The sequence below is a fragment of the Protomyctophum parallelum genome (genome assembly GCF_964188405.1).
Source record: "Protomyctophum parallelum genome assembly, chromosome: 21".
NCBI lineage: Eukaryota > Metazoa > Chordata > Actinopteri > Myctophiformes > Myctophidae > Protomyctophum > Protomyctophum parallelum.
In genome coordinates, this window is record NC_139713.1 from 170,301 (window position 1) to 188,421 (window position 18,121).

At 46.6% G+C, this 18,121-nt stretch overlaps 1 pseudogene across 1 annotated transcript; it reads right to left on the reverse strand.

Annotated features, from left to right (window-relative positions):
* Positions 1–304: 304 nt before the first annotated feature.
* Positions 305–6,045, reverse strand: LOC310879637 (large ribosomal subunit protein eL15-like; annotated as a pseudogene). Its single transcript has 4 exons — positions 6,031–6,045; positions 4,551–4,704; positions 2,602–2,739; positions 305–391 (listed from the first exon to the last, which is right to left on the reverse strand). The product of its transcript is annotated as a large ribosomal subunit protein eL15-like (transcript).
* Between the last annotated feature and the right edge of the window lie 12,076 nt (positions 6,046–18,121).

Sequence of the window (18,121 nt, forward strand, 5' to 3'; positions counted from 1 at the left end):
AGATCCCATCTGGTCACTTGCAGATGCAGTGTGAACGGTCGATCAGATTTGAATCAGATTTGACTGGATGTGACTGCAGTCTAAATGGGGCATTACTACATCTGTCTTGTTTCTCTTGTTGTCTCCTTGATTTGATAAGCGAGAAACACCAACACACACTCACAAAGTCACCCAAGTGTAAAACCAATACATATACTCATATAGTGAACAAAGTGTTCTTGTGCCTCATCGTCAGAAATGTGAGTTCACCGGAGGTGGGAGGAGCATTAAATGCCAACCTGGCTGAAAACACAATCTCCTCCCCTCAGTGGTGTTGGTGATGGCTCACAGACGCAGACGGCGGCTGCAGGTCTTTGCTCTCTGTGTCCGAAGCAGAGTCGATGTCCTGCGTCTGCCGTTTCATCCACATGGCAGCTCCCGTGTCTGAGATATAGAAACAGAAAGTTAGCTCCACCTCTCCCCCTCTCAAACTGTCTGCTAAAGCAGCTAACTCCACCTCTCCCCCTCTCAAACTGTCTGCTAAAGCAGCTAACTCCACCTCTCCCCCTCTCAAACTGTCTGCTAAAGCAGCTAACTCCACCTCTCCCCCTCTCAAACTGTCTGCTAAAGCAGCTAACTCCACCTCTCCCCCTCTCAAACTGTCTGCTAAAGCAGCTAACTCCACCTCTCCCCCTCTAATGCAAGTAACTGACAATATATAAAGTCACAACACCAACTCTGATAAGGCAGCATCGCAATGTTTATCATAACATAAAATGTATATGCCGATTTGCTCAGTGACAGACAAAACAGACACTGTTCATTGTTAAGTTAAACGCCCGGGGGTATTTATTCCATTAACCCATTCAGGACGGAAACCCCTTTTGGGATTATGTTATACTTTAGCTATTGAAAAATAGCAGATCTACAAGCTCATAGTGCGGCAAGTGCCGCAATACGAGCTTGTAGAAAAATCGTGAAAATGTGGCGTGAATCTTTGAATATATATTCTTTCCCAGTGGACGTTTTTAACTTCAATCTTTGCTTCTGAGGGGTCTCTGGAACAGATAGGGGTCCCGCGGCCAAATACAGATAATTCTGGAGGTCCTTGACATGAAAAAAGTTGAGCACCATTGACAGACTGTAGATCGACAACAACGGGAGGTATGATTAATTCTAACGCGACTAGCGGTGGGCCGTCTAACACATAATCTTTGCTTGGAATTGGACGGAATTATTTAGATTTAGATTCACGCCAGCCTGTGGAGCGATGCGATCGGTTTTGATATCAATACATCACCGTCCTTTTATTAATCTCAGTCCTGGGCGACGAGTGTTACTAATTGATAGGACGGAGAACTCTTGCCGCTCGGGTGTTAATGGCATTTAATGTTTGTGTTAGTGACAAAACAAACATTAAACTCTGTCCATTGTCAATGGACAAGACAAACATTAAACTCTGTCCATTGTCAATGGCGTTTTGAATGTTTGTCTAGACAAGACAAACTTAATTAAATTAAACATAGGAGGGGCCAGCGCCCCTCAAAAATAGAATCTTTTGTATTAGCTTTAATATGTCATGTTACTTAAGGAATGGGATCTGAGATGATGATCATTACTGTGTCTACAGTACCTGCCCCTGAGATGTCCATCAGTGAAAGATTCAATAAAAAGAGGTTAGGGTTAGGTTTAGGGGTTAGTGTTTAGGGTAATAGTTACCTTCCTCTCTCAGCTATCTGATCCTCGCAGGGATCTGGTCAGTTCCCATGATGGACAACCTAGAAATCACATTATGCATTATGTTGATGGCAGCGACCGGGAGCCAATGGAGGGAGAGGAGAAGGGGGAGGGGCAGCGACCGGGAGCCAATGGAGGGAGCGGAGAAGGGGGAGGGGCAGCGACCGGGAGCCAATGGAGGGAGCGGAGAAAGGGAGTGACATGTGAGAATTCTGGCTCGTTGAAGACCAAGCGTGTTGTGGCATTCTGGATCAATTGGAGAGGCTTAAGTGTGCATGCCGGTAGGCCAGTAAGGAGGGCGTTACAATAGTCAGGTTTTGACCTGACTGATGTCTGGATGAGGAGCTGGGCTGACTCCTGGGTGAGGAAGGGTCTAATCCTTCCAATGTTATAGAGTTGGCTTCCCTTGGCGTCCCCATTTCCCTGCAGCTGTGCACCTGAGACAGAGTGGTATCCCCAAATAGGCTGTGCCCCGATTCCCTGCCTATGCCCAGGTGAAACAACAGGCTGTGCCCTACAACACCTTCCCATGCACAACATTAACATTGAATCGACTACAACAGCTTTACGTCACATACTGATAAAATAACCATAATAAAACGTTCAGTTTGTCTTGTCTAGTTTCCTCACAAAACAGAGTATGAGAAAAATGTTTTAATGACCAAAGCTTGCAGTGGGAGTGTCCAAAGTCTCTTTCCCATTTCGATGTACAGATTTAACTTTGATCCGACTCACCTCAGCGGTGGAATGCAGGCTGTGTGTACGTCCACACTACTACTGTACACTATCCCAGGTTAGGGTCAGACTCACCTCAGCGGTGGACTGCAGGCTGTGTGTACGTCCACACTACTACTGTACACTATCCCAGGTTAGGGTCAGACTCACCTCAGCGGTGGACTGCAGGCTGCAGGGCGAACTTGATCTGGTTGACTCTGTGGTGAACGGGCTTGCCGTAGGTGGCTCCCTTCGGTACGGGGCGTTCACGACCATCACGGCACACACGGATACGATAGATGACGTAGCCTGTTGAAACAAAAAAAGATATGCTAATGACGTAAACATACGCTAATGAGGTAGCCTGTTGGAATAGAACACAGTGCTGCTGTTTTTGCTTGTAAAATGTGTTATTGATTTCGGCACCACAAAATATTTCTCAATGTCATAAATACATATACCTAACATCTAAAACAAGTACTGGTGCCTTAGTTTACTCATACGTTAATCTATTCTAGATCATGAAATGTAGCACATTTGTAAAAAAGAAAACGCTTCAACTAACGTAAATGGCACCCAGCACACTGAAACATAAACACAGTGCTGTGCCCTGAGATGGAGGGATGCAGCTGACCACTGCATGTCTTGTAGTTGAAGTGGATGTCAGATGTCTATAGGGTGAGCAGGAAAGGTGACAGCACTGAGCCCTGGGGAGTGCCTGTGATGTACACCAGCACCTCCGAACAGACAACCCTGCAGTCTCACATACTGCAGTCTGCCCCAGAGATTCTTAGATCCATGCCACCAAACCATGCCCCCCCCCTTCAACACAAGCTTCTGCAAGCAGTTGTGACCGGATAGTTTTGAAGACACTGGAGAAGTTTTAAAAAAGCATGATTCTAACTGTATTGCCCTGGGTGTCAAAGTGTGTGAATGCATTGTTTAGCATGTAGAATAGATGACATCATCAAACCCAATGTCCACCTGGTATGCAGACTGAAGGGGGCCAATGTACTGATTGCACGGAGATGATCACAGTTCCTCCCCGTCTTTAGGGAGAGGATATCGTTTGGATCAGCCCCTCATCACACGTAGAAAATGCATGTTTTGGCCAGAAAGGAATCTTTTTCCTACCGGAAAAAGATTAAAAATACTTTGTTACTCCATTGCGCCCCTGCAGATATAAAAAAGAATCCCTTTCTGGCCAAAAAGAATGCATTTTATACAGCTCAGAGTGGAAAGTAGGCTTTCTAGTAATAACACAAGCCGCCTTTGTATTGGTAAGTATAGGTACGTATTTATATTTCCGCAACTGAGGAGAGGCTGGTCTGCATTTCATGCGAGCGCAGGAAGACCCACCCATAGCTCTAATGAAGGCATTAGAGCTGAGCTATACTATATTATACTATACTATACTATACTATACTATACTATCAGTGTTTACTGCAGGAAAAAGCTTTGGCATGGAGCTGGGCACACCCTCTATTAGAGTGTTCTAGATAGATGTAATCATTGATACGTCACATACTGATAAAATAACTATAATAAAACCTTCAGTTTGTCTTGTCTAGTTTCCTCACAAAACCAGAGTATGAGAAAAATGTTTTAATGGCCAAAGCTTGCAGTGGGAGTGTCCAAAGTCTCTTTCCCATTTCAATGTACAGATTTAACTTTGATCCGACTCACCTCAGTGGTGGACTGCAGGCTGTGTGTACGTCCACACTACTACTGTACACTATCCCAGGTTAGGGTCAGACTCACCTCAGCGGTGAGTCTTTCAGACCCCTATCTGAAAATATGTCGCTCCAGGAACCCCAACCTCATAGCGCGGTGTCGCACTATGAGCTTGTAGATCTGCTATTTTTCAATAGCTAAATTATAATATAATCCTTAAAACACCAAAAGAGGTTCCCGTCATGAATGGGTTAAAAGGAGCTGTAATTGTCCAGCCTACAGTCCTTAAGTACCCAGTAAACACTCACCCTGCTAGGCCTTGTATCCCAGCCTACAGACCCAGTAAACACTCACCCTGCTAGGCCTTGTATCCCAGCCTACAGACCCAGTAAACACTCATCCTGCTAGGCCTTGTATGCCAGCCTACAGACCCAGTAAACACTCACCCTGCTAGGCCTTGTATGCCAGCCTGCGGTCCTTGTCGGGCCTGGTGGGTCGGGGAGCTCTGTAGAGATTGGACAGCTGGCGGTACTGCAGCAGGAAACGCATCACGTCCGACTGCTTCTTGCGCCACAACTCCTGCATGTATTTGTACGCTGACTACGCTCGCATCTTGGTTTATCTGCAGGAGGAGAGACAGCAGGACAGTAAGACAGTGTACTTGTACAATAATACTCAAGAAATTCTGTGCAGGAGTTTGGAAGCGCACGTCAAAGTCACCCTGCGTACCACCTGTTTCGAATTTGCACATAATGCAGGAGGCAGCAGTGCGACCCGTTAATAAAAACGAGTGCTTCCAAACTGCAACACTTGGAAAAAGAATCACCTGCACAGAATGTCTCATAACAACATGTCTATGGTGGATTTTTATGACACACAAGCTCGGCAGATTGAAAGAGGATAATTCAAGCTTGGCCTAGAGCTGCAATGTTGGTGAGTTTAATGTCGTTTAATACAAGCAGATCGCAAACGCAAATTGGATAAATGGGGAGTCAATGGAGGGTATTGCAACTCTAGATTCATCCCATTATAAAAAAATCTAGAGTTGCAAATTGCTGCTAGTCTAGTATCAACTAGGCTTGATAGATAGCCTGATATAATCTGGGCTTTAAATGAGCTGTACTGTACTTTGAATGTTTGAACGTGTATGAAAGGTGGTATATAAATAAAATTGCCTTGCCTACTTGCTCAGACTGAGGTAACCATAGACTGTAAAAGGGTAACACACACACACACACACACACACACACACACACACACACACACACACACACACACACACACACACACACACACACACAATTTACAATTTACAATTTACAATTTACAATTTAGGCATTTAGCAGACGCTCTTAATCCAGAGCGACTTACATTTAAGCAAGAACAAAAGCATGGGAATACATCACATAAAAGCATTTATCATGAAACATGCGTAAGCTAAGAAGGTAACAGTGGAATATCTATATGATGAAACTATACATACACTATACATAATAAACTATACATATTCACTACTATGCTATACATATGTACTATGGCGTGCTATGACTATATACAATACAATTATAGTGCTGTCTACATAACATGCTATAAGTCTGTGTCAAATGCTATCTAAGCCAACAGAAATGCTATCTAAGGGGTTAGGGTAAGTGCTATGGGCCATGATGGAGTCTGAAAAGGTGGGTTTTCAGGCTACGGCGGAAGATTGGGAGTGACACACACACACACACACACACACACACACACACACACACACACACACACAGTCTGTATAATCATTCATAGGCTACTACTCATTGTTGACAGAACATACTGTATTCATTTCACACTCAGAAATGATAGATAATTAATTCACTGTTCATTCAGTCACTGACTGAACATGTGACTCATTCAGAGATAAAGTGGAGTATTTTGAGGTAAACCCACCTTTTCAGACTCCATCATGGCCCATAGCACTTACCCCACCCCCTTAGATAGCATTTCTGTAGACTTGGGTAGCATTTGATACAGACTTATAGCATGTTTTGAAGACAGCACTATAATTGCATTGTATGTAGTCATAGCACGTCATAGTACATATGTATAGCATAGCATAGTATAGTATATATGTATAGTTTATATGTATAGTTTCATTATATAGATATTCCACTGTAACTTTTTAGCTTATGCATGTTTCATGATAAATGCTTTTTATGTGATGTATTCCCATGCTTTTTTGTTCTTGCTTAATGTAAGTCGCTCTGGATTAAGAGCGTCTGCTAAATGCCTAAATTGTAAATTGTAAACTGACCTGAATGGAATGGTCTCTCTCTCTATCTCTCTCTCTCTGTGTGTGTGAATGAGGTGTAAACTGACCTTAATGGAACGGTCTCTCTCTGTGTGTGTGTGTGTGTGTGTGTGTGTGTGTGTGTGTGTGTGTGAGAGTGTGAGCTACATAGAAGTGTCTATTTGTATGTATGTTTTGATGAATTGAACAATGTGGACCCAAGTGTAATGCTTAATTGGGTCGTCCACTCACAGTTAACAGTCTTTGTATTGAGTTTGTGCTTGAAATGTACTGTAATTCTGCAAACTGTTAATAAATATTTCAATCAATCAATCAGTGTGTGTGTGTGTGTGTGTGTGTGTGTGTGTGTGTGAATGACGTTTTTTTTTTATTGATTCAGCAATAGTATTTATTAACAGTTTGCAGAATTACAGTACATTCCAATCACAACTCAATACAGAAACTGTTAACTGTGAGTGGACGACACCATAAAGCCCCCCCCCCCCCCCCCCGGGTCAGCTCATTCTATCTGCCGACCCAAAGTCTTAAACATGTCAGAAACTTTACTACCATTGGGTTCTGACTCGCGTATGTATAGCCGCTATACACTTGTTTACAAGAGGGTCCACCATGTTCAATTCATCAAAAAGGTGTAAACTGACCTTAAGACTGTTCCAGTCTCAGAACAGGTTGGTTTGTCGGTTGGTAAAATAAAATAAAAAGTCCCTTTAGTTTCGCTGCTTTAATGGCTCTTATGGCTGTAGAGACACGTGACGTATTTTAACTTTGGCAATGGAACCAAATGAACCCGCTCGTTCAGACAAGACGGCTCGGTTCAATATATGTAACATAATTCCTGCTACTGTATCATTTATTATGAGCAGCAAAATCACTGTCTTTGCTAAAGTTTTTTCCACAACAACATCAGCATCAGCATCCGGGTGTGCAACGTTTAAAAGAGGACCAGACGGAAACACTTTAAACAGATCAGTTCCTACTCCAATGTCTGCTTCTGTGTGTCTGAGGCATAAGCCAAATTCCAATTCCCAAAATCTCGGCCACTCGCTCACTCACACTCGCTCACTCCAGCATGGAGGTGTTACGGTGAAATTGGTGACCTGCTGAAATATGTGACGTGTTGACATCACATGACATCAGTGTCAAGGTTATAATAGTTTGGGTTTTTTCATTATAGTTTAGTTTTAGTTAGTTTTGACATCTTTTTTTCTAATTCAGTTAGTTTTAGTTAGTTTTTAGAGCGGGTTTGCTAGTTTTAGTTTAGTTTTTATTTTGTGAAAATGCTTAGTTTTAGTTTAGTTTTAGTTTAGTTTTAGTTTAGTTTTAGTTTTTGCTGCCTTACGGTGCTGAAAAGTGCCGTAAAAACGGCTCGGGAAATAAGGAAAAGTACTGAATTAATTTAAAAGGTTTATATTCTAAATGTCCGTAAGGCATATAAATATTGTTAAAAAAAACGATGACGAATGCCATTTTGTCTATCATTTCAGTTCGTTTTAGTTAGTTTTGTGAACACACAATACAGTTTTAGTTTAGTTATCGTTTTTTAATTTATTTTAGTTTCAGTTTAGTTTCAGTTAACTAAAATGTTTTTTTAATTCTAGTTTTCGTTTTTTCGTTAGTTATAGTTAACTATAATAACCTTGATCAGTGTCCGAATGTAAATCGTTGCAGTTTGTTTATTAGCAGAGTTCAATATAGCGGTATTCAGGCCACGTATTTAAAGACCTCCATGTAAGTTGTGTGAAGTCCACAAGATGGTCACATATTTTGACAGGTCACCAATTTCACCATCATTTGCCATGCCGGAGTGACCGAGTGTGAGCGAGCGAGTGGCCGAGATTTTGGGTATTGGAATTTGGCTATAGAGTTATATATCTATACTCTAAGGTCTGAGGAGGTTTACAACAGCGACGCCCTGTGGGTGCATGTGCTCATTACACCACCATGCAAGGGCCGGGACTTTAACGCGTTAATCGAGATTAATTAACTACAGAAAAAATAATCGCGATTAACTACAGATAAATTAATCGCACCTTTTTGTTTTCCCCATAATAAAGTTGTTTGTATTTGTTTTCTCATGCCCAGCCATGTAAAGCACATTTGAGTATTCATATACACACTGAAGACACTTTATATATAAGGCACTTGCTGCCTATATATATCACCTGCCTATCACTGTTGGATAAAACGCATTTTTCTATGGAGTTGTGTGCACTGGAAATAATAAAAAAGTCCCCCCATTCTGTGTTGCCTAGAACTGGAGGTCTGAAAAAAACAGTAACATTATGAAGTACATTTTTGTGATGTCACTGAGATGTACTTCATAATGTTACTGATTCTATTTCAGACCTCCAGTTCTAGGCAACACAGAATGGGGGGACTTTCTTATTATGTCCACACAACAACTCTAAGGTATATTAATGACAGTAAAATTTTGAAAATTAGTGGAATCCCGTAGTCACTATTCACTGGGATACACAAAACATTTGAAAAAAAAAGGTTTCTCACTGTTCTCGGGTTAAATATTGATATGCGATTAAAATGCGATTAATCTAGATTAATTAACTACAAAGCCTCTGATTAATTAGATAAAAAAATGTAATCGAGTCCCAGCTCTTACATTACATGACATTATGTAATTTATGTTAGTTAGACTCGGAGGCTCAAACTGTTTCATGTCAAGGACCCCCACATCGACTCTAATCAGCTCTATGGACCCCCACATCGACTCTAATCAGCCCTATGGACCCCCACATCGACTCTAATCAGCATATGGACCCCCACATTGACTCTAATCAGCATATGGACCCCCACATTGACTCTAATCAGCATATGGACCCCCACATCGACTCTAATCAGCCCTATGGACCCCCACATTGACTCTAATCAGCATATGGACCCCCACATCGACTCTAATCAGCTCTATGGACCCCCACATTGACTCTAATCAGCTCTATGGACCCCCACATCGACTCTAATCAGCCCTATGGACCCCCACATCGACTCTAATCAGCTCTATGGACCCCCACATCGACTCTAATCAGCTCTATGGACCCCCACATCGACTCTAATCAGCTCTATGGACCCCCACATCGACTCTAATCAGCTCTATGGACCCCCACATTGACTCTAATCAGCTCTATGGACCCCCACATCGACTCTAATCAGCATATGGACCCCCACATTGACTCTAATCAGCATATGGACCCCCACATCGACTCTAATCAGCATATGGACCCCCACATTGACTCTAATCAGCATATGGACCCCCACATTGACTCTAATCAGCATATGGACCCCCACATCGACTCTAATCAGCTCTATGGACCCCCACATTGACTCTAATCAGCATATGGACCCCCACATTGACTCTAATCAGCCCTATGGACCCCCACATTGACTCTAATCAGCATATGGACCCCCACATTGACTCTAATCAGCTCTATGGACCCCCACATTGACTCTAATCAGCTCTATGGACCCCCACATCGACTCTAATCAGCATATGGACCCCCACATCGACTCTAATCAGCATATGGACCCCCACATCGACTCTAATCAGCATATGGACCCCCACATCGACTCTAATCAGCATATGGACCCCCACATTGACTCTAATCAGCCCTATGGACCCCCACATTGACTCTAATCAGCTCTATGGACCCCCACATTGACTCTAATCAGCTCTATGGACCCCCACATTGACTCTAATCAGCTCTATGGACCCCCACATTGACTCTAATCAGCATATGGACCCCCACATTGACTCTAATCAGCATATGGACCCCCACATTGACTCTAATCAGCCCTATGGACCCCCACATTGACTCTAATCAGCATATGGACCCCCACATTGACTCTAATCAGCCCTATGGACCCCCACATTGACTCTAATCAGCATATGGACCCCCACATCGACTCTAATCAGCCCTATGGACCCCCACATCGACTCTAATCAGCTCTATGGACCCCCACATTGACTCTAATCAGCATATGGACCCCCACATCGACTCTAATCAGCTCTATGGACCCCCACATTGACTCTAATCAGCATATGGACCCCCACATTGACTCTAATCAGCTCTATGGACCCCCACATCGACTCTAATCAGCCCTATGGACCCCCACATCGACTCTAATCAGCTCTATGGACCCCCACATTGACTCTAATCAGCCCTATGGACCCCCACATCGACTCTAATCAGCCCTATGGACCCCCACATCGACTCTAATCAGCTCTATGGACCCCCACATTGACTCTAATCAGCATATGGACCCCCACATTGACTCTAATCAGCTCTATGGACCCCCACATCGACTCTAATCAGCCCTATGGACCCCCACATCGACTCTAATCAGCCCTATGGACCCCCACATTGACTCTAATCAGCTCTATGGACCCCCACATCGACTCTAATCAGCCCTATGGACCCCCACATCGACTCTAATCAGCCCTATGGACCCCCACATCGACTCTAATCAGCTCTATGGACCCCCACATTGACTCTAATCAGCATATGGACCCCCACATTGACTCTAATCAGCATATGGACCCCCACATTGACTCTAATCAGCTCTATGGACCCCCACATCGACTCTAATCAGCCTATGGACCCCCACATCGACTCTAATCAGCCCTATGGACCCCCACATTGACTCTAATCAGCCCTATGGACCCCCACATCGACTTTAATCAGCATATGGACCCCCACATTGACTCTAATCAGCATATGGACCCCCACATTGACTCTAATCAGCATATGGACCCCCACATTGACTCTAATCAGCTCTATGGACCCCCACATTGACTCTAATCAGCTCTATGGACCCCCACATTGACTCTAATCAGCCCTATGGACCCCCACATCGACTCTAATCAGCCCTATGGACCCCCACATCGACTCTAATCAGCATATGGACCCCCACATTGACTCTAATCAGCCCTATGGACCCCCACATTGACTCTAATCAGCATATGGACCCCCACATTGACTCTAATCAGCTCTATGGACCCCCACATTGACTCTAATCAGCATATGGACCCCCACATTGACTCTAATCAGCCCTATGGACCCCCACATTGACTCTAATCAGCATATGGACCCCCACATTGACTCTAATCAGCCCTATGGACCCCCACATTGACTCTAATCAGCCCTATGGACCCCCACATTGACTCTAATCAGCTCTATGGACCCCCACATTGACTCTAATCAGCATATGGACCCCCACATTGACTCTAATCAGCATATGGACCCCCACATCGACTCTAATCAGCTCTATGGACCCCCACATTGACTCTAATCAGCCCTATGGACCCCCACATTGACTCTAATCAGCCCTATGGACCCCCACATTGACTCTAATCAGCATATGGACCCCCACATTGACTCTAATCAGCATATGGACCCCCACATTGACTCTAATCAGCCCTATGGACCCCCACATTGACTCTAATCAGCATATGGACCCCCACATCGACTCTAATCAGCCCTATGGACCCCCACATCGACTCTAATCAGCTCTATGGACCCCCACATTGACTCTAATCAGCATATGGACCCCCACATCGACTCTAATCAGCTCTATGGACCCCCACATTGACTCTAATCAGCATATGGACCCCCACATTGACTCTAATCAGCTCTATGGACCCCCACATCGACTCTAATCAGCCCTATGGACCCCCACATCGACTCTAATCAGCTCTATGGACCCCCACATTGACTCTAATCAGCCCTATGGACCCCCACATCGACTCTAATCAGCCCTATGGACCCCCACATCGACTCTAATCAGCTCTATGGACCCCCACATTGACTCTAATCAGCATATGGACCCCCACATTGACTCTAATCAGCCCTATGGACCCCCACATCGACTTTAATCAGCATATGGACCCCCACATTGACTCTAATCAGCATATGGACCCCCACATTGACTCTAATCAGCATATGGACCCCCACATTGACTCTAATCAGCTCTATGGACCCCCACATTGACTCTAATCAGCATATGGACCCCCACATTGACTCTAATCAGCTCTATGGACCCCCACATTGACTCTAATCAGCCCTATGGACCCCCACATTGACTCTAATCAGCCCTATGGACCCCCACATCGACTCTAATCAGCCCTATGGACCCCCACATTGACTCTAATCAGCCCTATGGACCCCCACATTGACTCTAATCAGCCCTATGGACCCCCACATTGACTCTAATCAGCTCTATGGACCCCCACATTGACTCTAATCAGCATATGGACCCCCACATTGACTCTAATCAGCTCTATGGACCCCCACATTGACTCTAATCAGCATATGGACCCCCACATTGACTCTAATCAGCATATGGACCCCCACATCGACTCTAATCAGCTCTATGGACCCCCACATTGACTCTAATCAGCCCTATGGACCCCCACATTGACTCTAATCAGCCCTATGGACCCCCACATTGACTCTAATCAGCATATGGACCCCCACATTGACTCTAATCAGCATATGGACCCCCACATTGACTCTAATCAGCTCTATGGACCCCCACATTGACTCTAATCGGCTCTATGGACCCCCACATCGACTCTAATCAGCCCTATGGACCCCCACATTGACTCTAATCAGCATATGGACCCCCACATTGACTCTAATCAGCATATGGACCCCCACATTGACTCTAATCGGCTCTATGGACCCCCACATCGACTCTAATCAGCATATGGACCCCCACATTGACTCTAATCAGCCCTATGGACCCCCACATTGACTCTAATCAGCCCTATGGACCCCCACATCGACTCTAATCAGCATATGGACCCCCACATCGACTCTAATCAGCATATGGACCCCCACATTGACTCTAATCAGCTCTATGGACCCCCACATTGACTCTAATCAGCCCTATGGACCCCCACATTGACTCTAATCAGCCCTATGGACCCCCACATCGACTCTAATCAGCATATGGACCCCCACATTGACTCTAATCAGCATATGGACCCCCACATTGACTCTAATCAGCATATGGACCCCCACATCGACTTTAATCAGCATATGGACCCCCACATTGACTCTAATCAGCATATGGACCCCCACATCGACTCTAATCAGCATATGGACCCCCACATTGACTCTAATCAGCTCTATGGACCCCCACATTGACTCTAATCAGCATATGGACCCCCACATTGACTCTAATCAGCTCTATGGACCCCCACATTGACTCTAATCAGCATATGGACCCCCACATTGACTCTAATCAGCTCTATGGACCCCCACATTGACTCTAATCAGCTCTATGGACCCCCACATTGACTCTAATCAGCATATGGACCCCCACATTGACTCTAATCAGCTCTATGGACCCCCACATTGACTCTAATCAGCTCTATGGACCCCCACATTGACTCTAATCAGCTCTATGGACCCCCACATCGACTCTAATCAGCTCTATGGACCCCCACATTGACTCTAATCAGCATATGGACCCCCACATTGACTCTAATCAGCTCTATGGACCCCCACATTGACTCTAATCAGCATATGGACCCCCACATTGACTCTAATCAGCATATGGACCCCCACATTGACTCTAATCAGCTCTATGGACCCCCACATTGACTCTAATCAGCTCTATGGACCCCCACATTGACTCTAATCAGCATATGGACCCCCACATTGACTCTAATCAGCTCTATGGACCCCCACATTGACTCTAATCAGCATATGGACCCCCACATTGACTCTAATCAGCATATGGACCCCCACATTGACTCTATGGCTCAAAATGATCATATTTGACCTGGGGACCCCCAAAATGATCATATTTGACCTGGGGACCCCCAAAATGATCATATTTGACCTGGGGGACCCCCAACAAAAGGTACAACAAATAAAAAATAAAACCAGAATTTGGCATTTAAAACGTGTTCACATAGATATTGAATATTTCCTCGTTTTAAACATGAACAAAATGAAATAAGAATGATTATTGTATCTATAATATATCTGTACTATAGATAAAGAATGATGACTTCTGGCTTTATCCAATTTTCATTCTGAAAAGTTATGCAAACAATGCACAATACAATGCCTGATATTCACATGTAAATATACAACTGACATGTTTCACGTATAAATGTGTGAAAAGTACGAAAAAAGCTACACATGCGGAATGCTAGCGTTTTGCCCAGCGATGTGTTCAGAATGCTAGCATTTTGCCCAGCGGTGTGTTCAGAATGTCGTAGAAATGTAACCCTGTATGAAACCTTAACCCTAGAAATACCATATCGGTATAGACCGATTCAGAAACTGGTCTCATGGTCGCAAGGACGGAGTTCTCCGTTCTATCAATTAGTAACGCCCAGTGCTCAGAATGGAGATTAATAAAAGGACGAAGATTTATTGATATCAAAACCGATCGCATCGTTCCACAGGCTGGGAGCGTCTGTTGCACAACATTCAATGTTATTTTCCAGTTGGGACATCATCGCAAATGTTCCACCCATTTTAGCCGACGAGATCGAAAATCTTAAAACATGAATAACTCTTGATCTAAATCATTCCGTCCAATTCTAAGCAAAGATTATGTGGCCCACCGCGGTCCAGTTGCTAGTCGCAGTACAATGATTCATATCTCCCGTTGTTGTCGATCGCCTCGGGTGTATTTTGGCTACATCTAGCTACTTCAGCTTCATCTGGGATAGCGCCTGGTGCGTCGCTAAATGTGCTCCGTTCTGTAAATCGCTGGGCGCTCTGATTTTGTAGTCCTTAATACCCCCCAGGCGATGAATGTGTTTTAATATGTAAAGGGTTAGGATATGTGGTTTTGTAAATTATGGTCCCACAAATGTTTAAATTGATGATAAAGTTCTAGGGCTCTTATTGGCTGTAGTGAGAGAAGCACCGCCCCTCTCTAGGGCTCCTATTGGCTGTGCTGAGAGAAGCCACGCCCCTCAGTGACGTATTGTTCTTACAGTCTCTGGTTAAAAAAAAAAAAAATCACACCCGTGTGAAGTGAGGGGCGCTCTTATCATCGTACATCATGATGCATCATCTCATACTGGCCAATCAAAATGCCTGTTGCCTGTGATTGGTTTGCTGATTTGCTTATACACATGACGTACATTTTCCCTTCAACGTCAACGGCATTTAATGTTTAATTTACGTCATATTTAGAGGAATTCTGACGTCATTTCTCCGTTCATTGTCAATGGCAAATCTTGAGGGGGGACAAAAGCTGTTTAAAAAAAATGGAAAGCTACACAGAAAAGTGTTACCGCAGAAAAAGGTTTCCACCCGTCTCTGGTTCAAATATGGGGAGGGAGGGGGTTTGGGAGAGCTCCAGGTTTACACGGTTCTGGAGGTTCTGGGGTCTTCATGGAGGTGTGGGCTCCAGGAGGAGGTTCTGGACTCTTCATGGAGGTGTGGGCTCCAGGAGGAGGTTCTGGGGTCTTCATGGAGGTGTGGGCTCCAGGAGGAGGTTCTGGGGTCTTCATGGAGCTGTGGGCTCCAGGAGGAGGTTCTGGGGTCTTCATGGAGCTGTGGGCTCCAGGAGGAGGTTCTGGGGTCTTCATGGAGGTGTGGGCTCCAGGAGGAGGTTCTGGGGTCTTCATGGAGCTGTGGGCTCCAGGAGGAGGTTCTGGGGTCTTCATGGAGGTGTGGGCTCCAGGAGGAGGTTCTGGGGTCTTCATGGAGGTGTGGGCTCCAGGAGGAGGTTCTGGGGTCTTCATGGAGCTGTGGGCTCCAGGAGGAGGTTCTGGGGTCTTCATGGAGCTGTGGGCTCTGGTAGTGGCACCACTCTCTGAGGAGAAACAACATCATCCCATTTAGAACCTGTCCTGAGGACGATTCTCGTTTTTTTCATGTCATGTGAAAGCAGGGAATCATATCTTCAAATGGAAACATTGGTTGTTCAGTTTGACTCTGTCTACTCTATGGCTCTGGTCTCGATGTGGTAACTCTGTCTATTCTATGGCTCTGGTCTCGATGTGGTAACTCTGTCTATTCTATGGCTCTGGTCTCGATGTGATAACTCTGTCTACTCTATGGCTCTGGTCTCGATGTGGTAACTCTGTCTACTCTATGGCTCTGGTCTCGATGTGGTAACTCTGTCTACTCTATGGCTCTGGTCTCGATGTGGTAACTCTATCTCTATGGCTCTGGTCTCGATGTGGTAACTCTGTCTATTCTATGGCTCTGGTCTCGATGTGATAACTCTGTCTACTCTATGGCTCTGGTCTCGATGTGGTAACTCTGTCTACTCTATGGCTCTGGTCTCGATGTGGTAACTCCAATGGGACCACATCCTGCACCCCTCCCGCATATGGGACTGCATCCTGCACCCCTCCCGCCTATGGGACAGCATCCTGCACCCCTCCCGCCCATGGGACGGCATCCTGCACCCCTCCTGCCAATGGGACGGCATCCGGCACCCCTCCCGCCAATGGGATGGCATCCTGCAGCCCTCCCGCCAATGGGATGGCATCCTGCACCCCTCCCGCCAATGGGATGGCATCCTGCACCCCTCCCGCCAATGGGATGGCATCCTGCACCCCTGCCCCCAATGGGATGGCATCCTGCACCCCTCCCGCCAATGGGATGGCGTCCGGCACCCCTCCCCCCCAATGGGATGGCATCCTGCACCCCTGCCGCCAATGGGATGGCATCCTGCACCCCTCCCGCCAATGGGATGGCGTCCGGCACCCCTCCCCCCAATGGGATGGCATCCTGCACCCCTCCCGCCAATGGGATGGCATCCTGCACCCCTCCCGCCAATGGGATGACATCCTGCAGCCCTCCCGCCAATGGGATGGCATCCTGCACCCCTCCCGCCAATGGGATGGCGTCCGGCACCCCTCCCGCCTATGGGACGGCATCCTGCACCCCTCCCGCCAATGGGATGGTGTCCGGCACCCCTCCCGCCAATGGGATGGCGTCCGGCACCCCTCCCGCCAATGGGATGGCGTCCGGCACCCCTCCCCCCAATGGGATGGCATCCTGCAGCCCTCCCGCCAATGGGATGGCATCCGGCAACCCTCCCGCCAATGGGATGGCATCCTGCAGCCCTCCCGCCAATGGGATGGCATCCTGCACCCCTCCCGCCAATGGGATGGCGTCCGGCACCCCTCCCCCCAATGGGATGGCATCCTGCACCCCTGCCGCCAATGGGATGGCATCCTGCACCCCTCCCGCCAATGGGATGGCATCCTGCACCCCTCCCCCCAATGGGATGGCATCCTGCACCCCTGCCGCCAATGGGATGGCATCCTGCACCCCTCCCGCCAATGGGATGGCATCCTGCAGCCCTCCCGCCAATGGGATGGCATCCGGCACCCCTCCCGCCAATGGGATGGCGTCCGGCACCCCTCCTCCCAATGGGATGGCATCCTGCAGCCCTCCCGCCAATGGGATGGCGTGCGGCACCCCTCCCCCCAATGGGATGGCATCCGGCACCCCTCCCGCCAATGGGATGGCGTCCGGCACCCCTCCCCACAATGGGATGGCATCCTGCAGCCCTCCCGCCAATGGGATGGCTTGCGGCACCCCTCCCCCCAATGGGAAGGCATCCGGCACCCCTCCCGCCAATGGGATGGCATCCTGCAGCCCTCCCGCCAATGGGATGGCATCCTGCACCCCTCCCGCCAATGGGATGGCGTCCGGCACCCCTCCCCCCAATGGGATGGCATCCTGCACCCCTGCCGCCAATGGGATGGCATCCTGCACCCCTCCC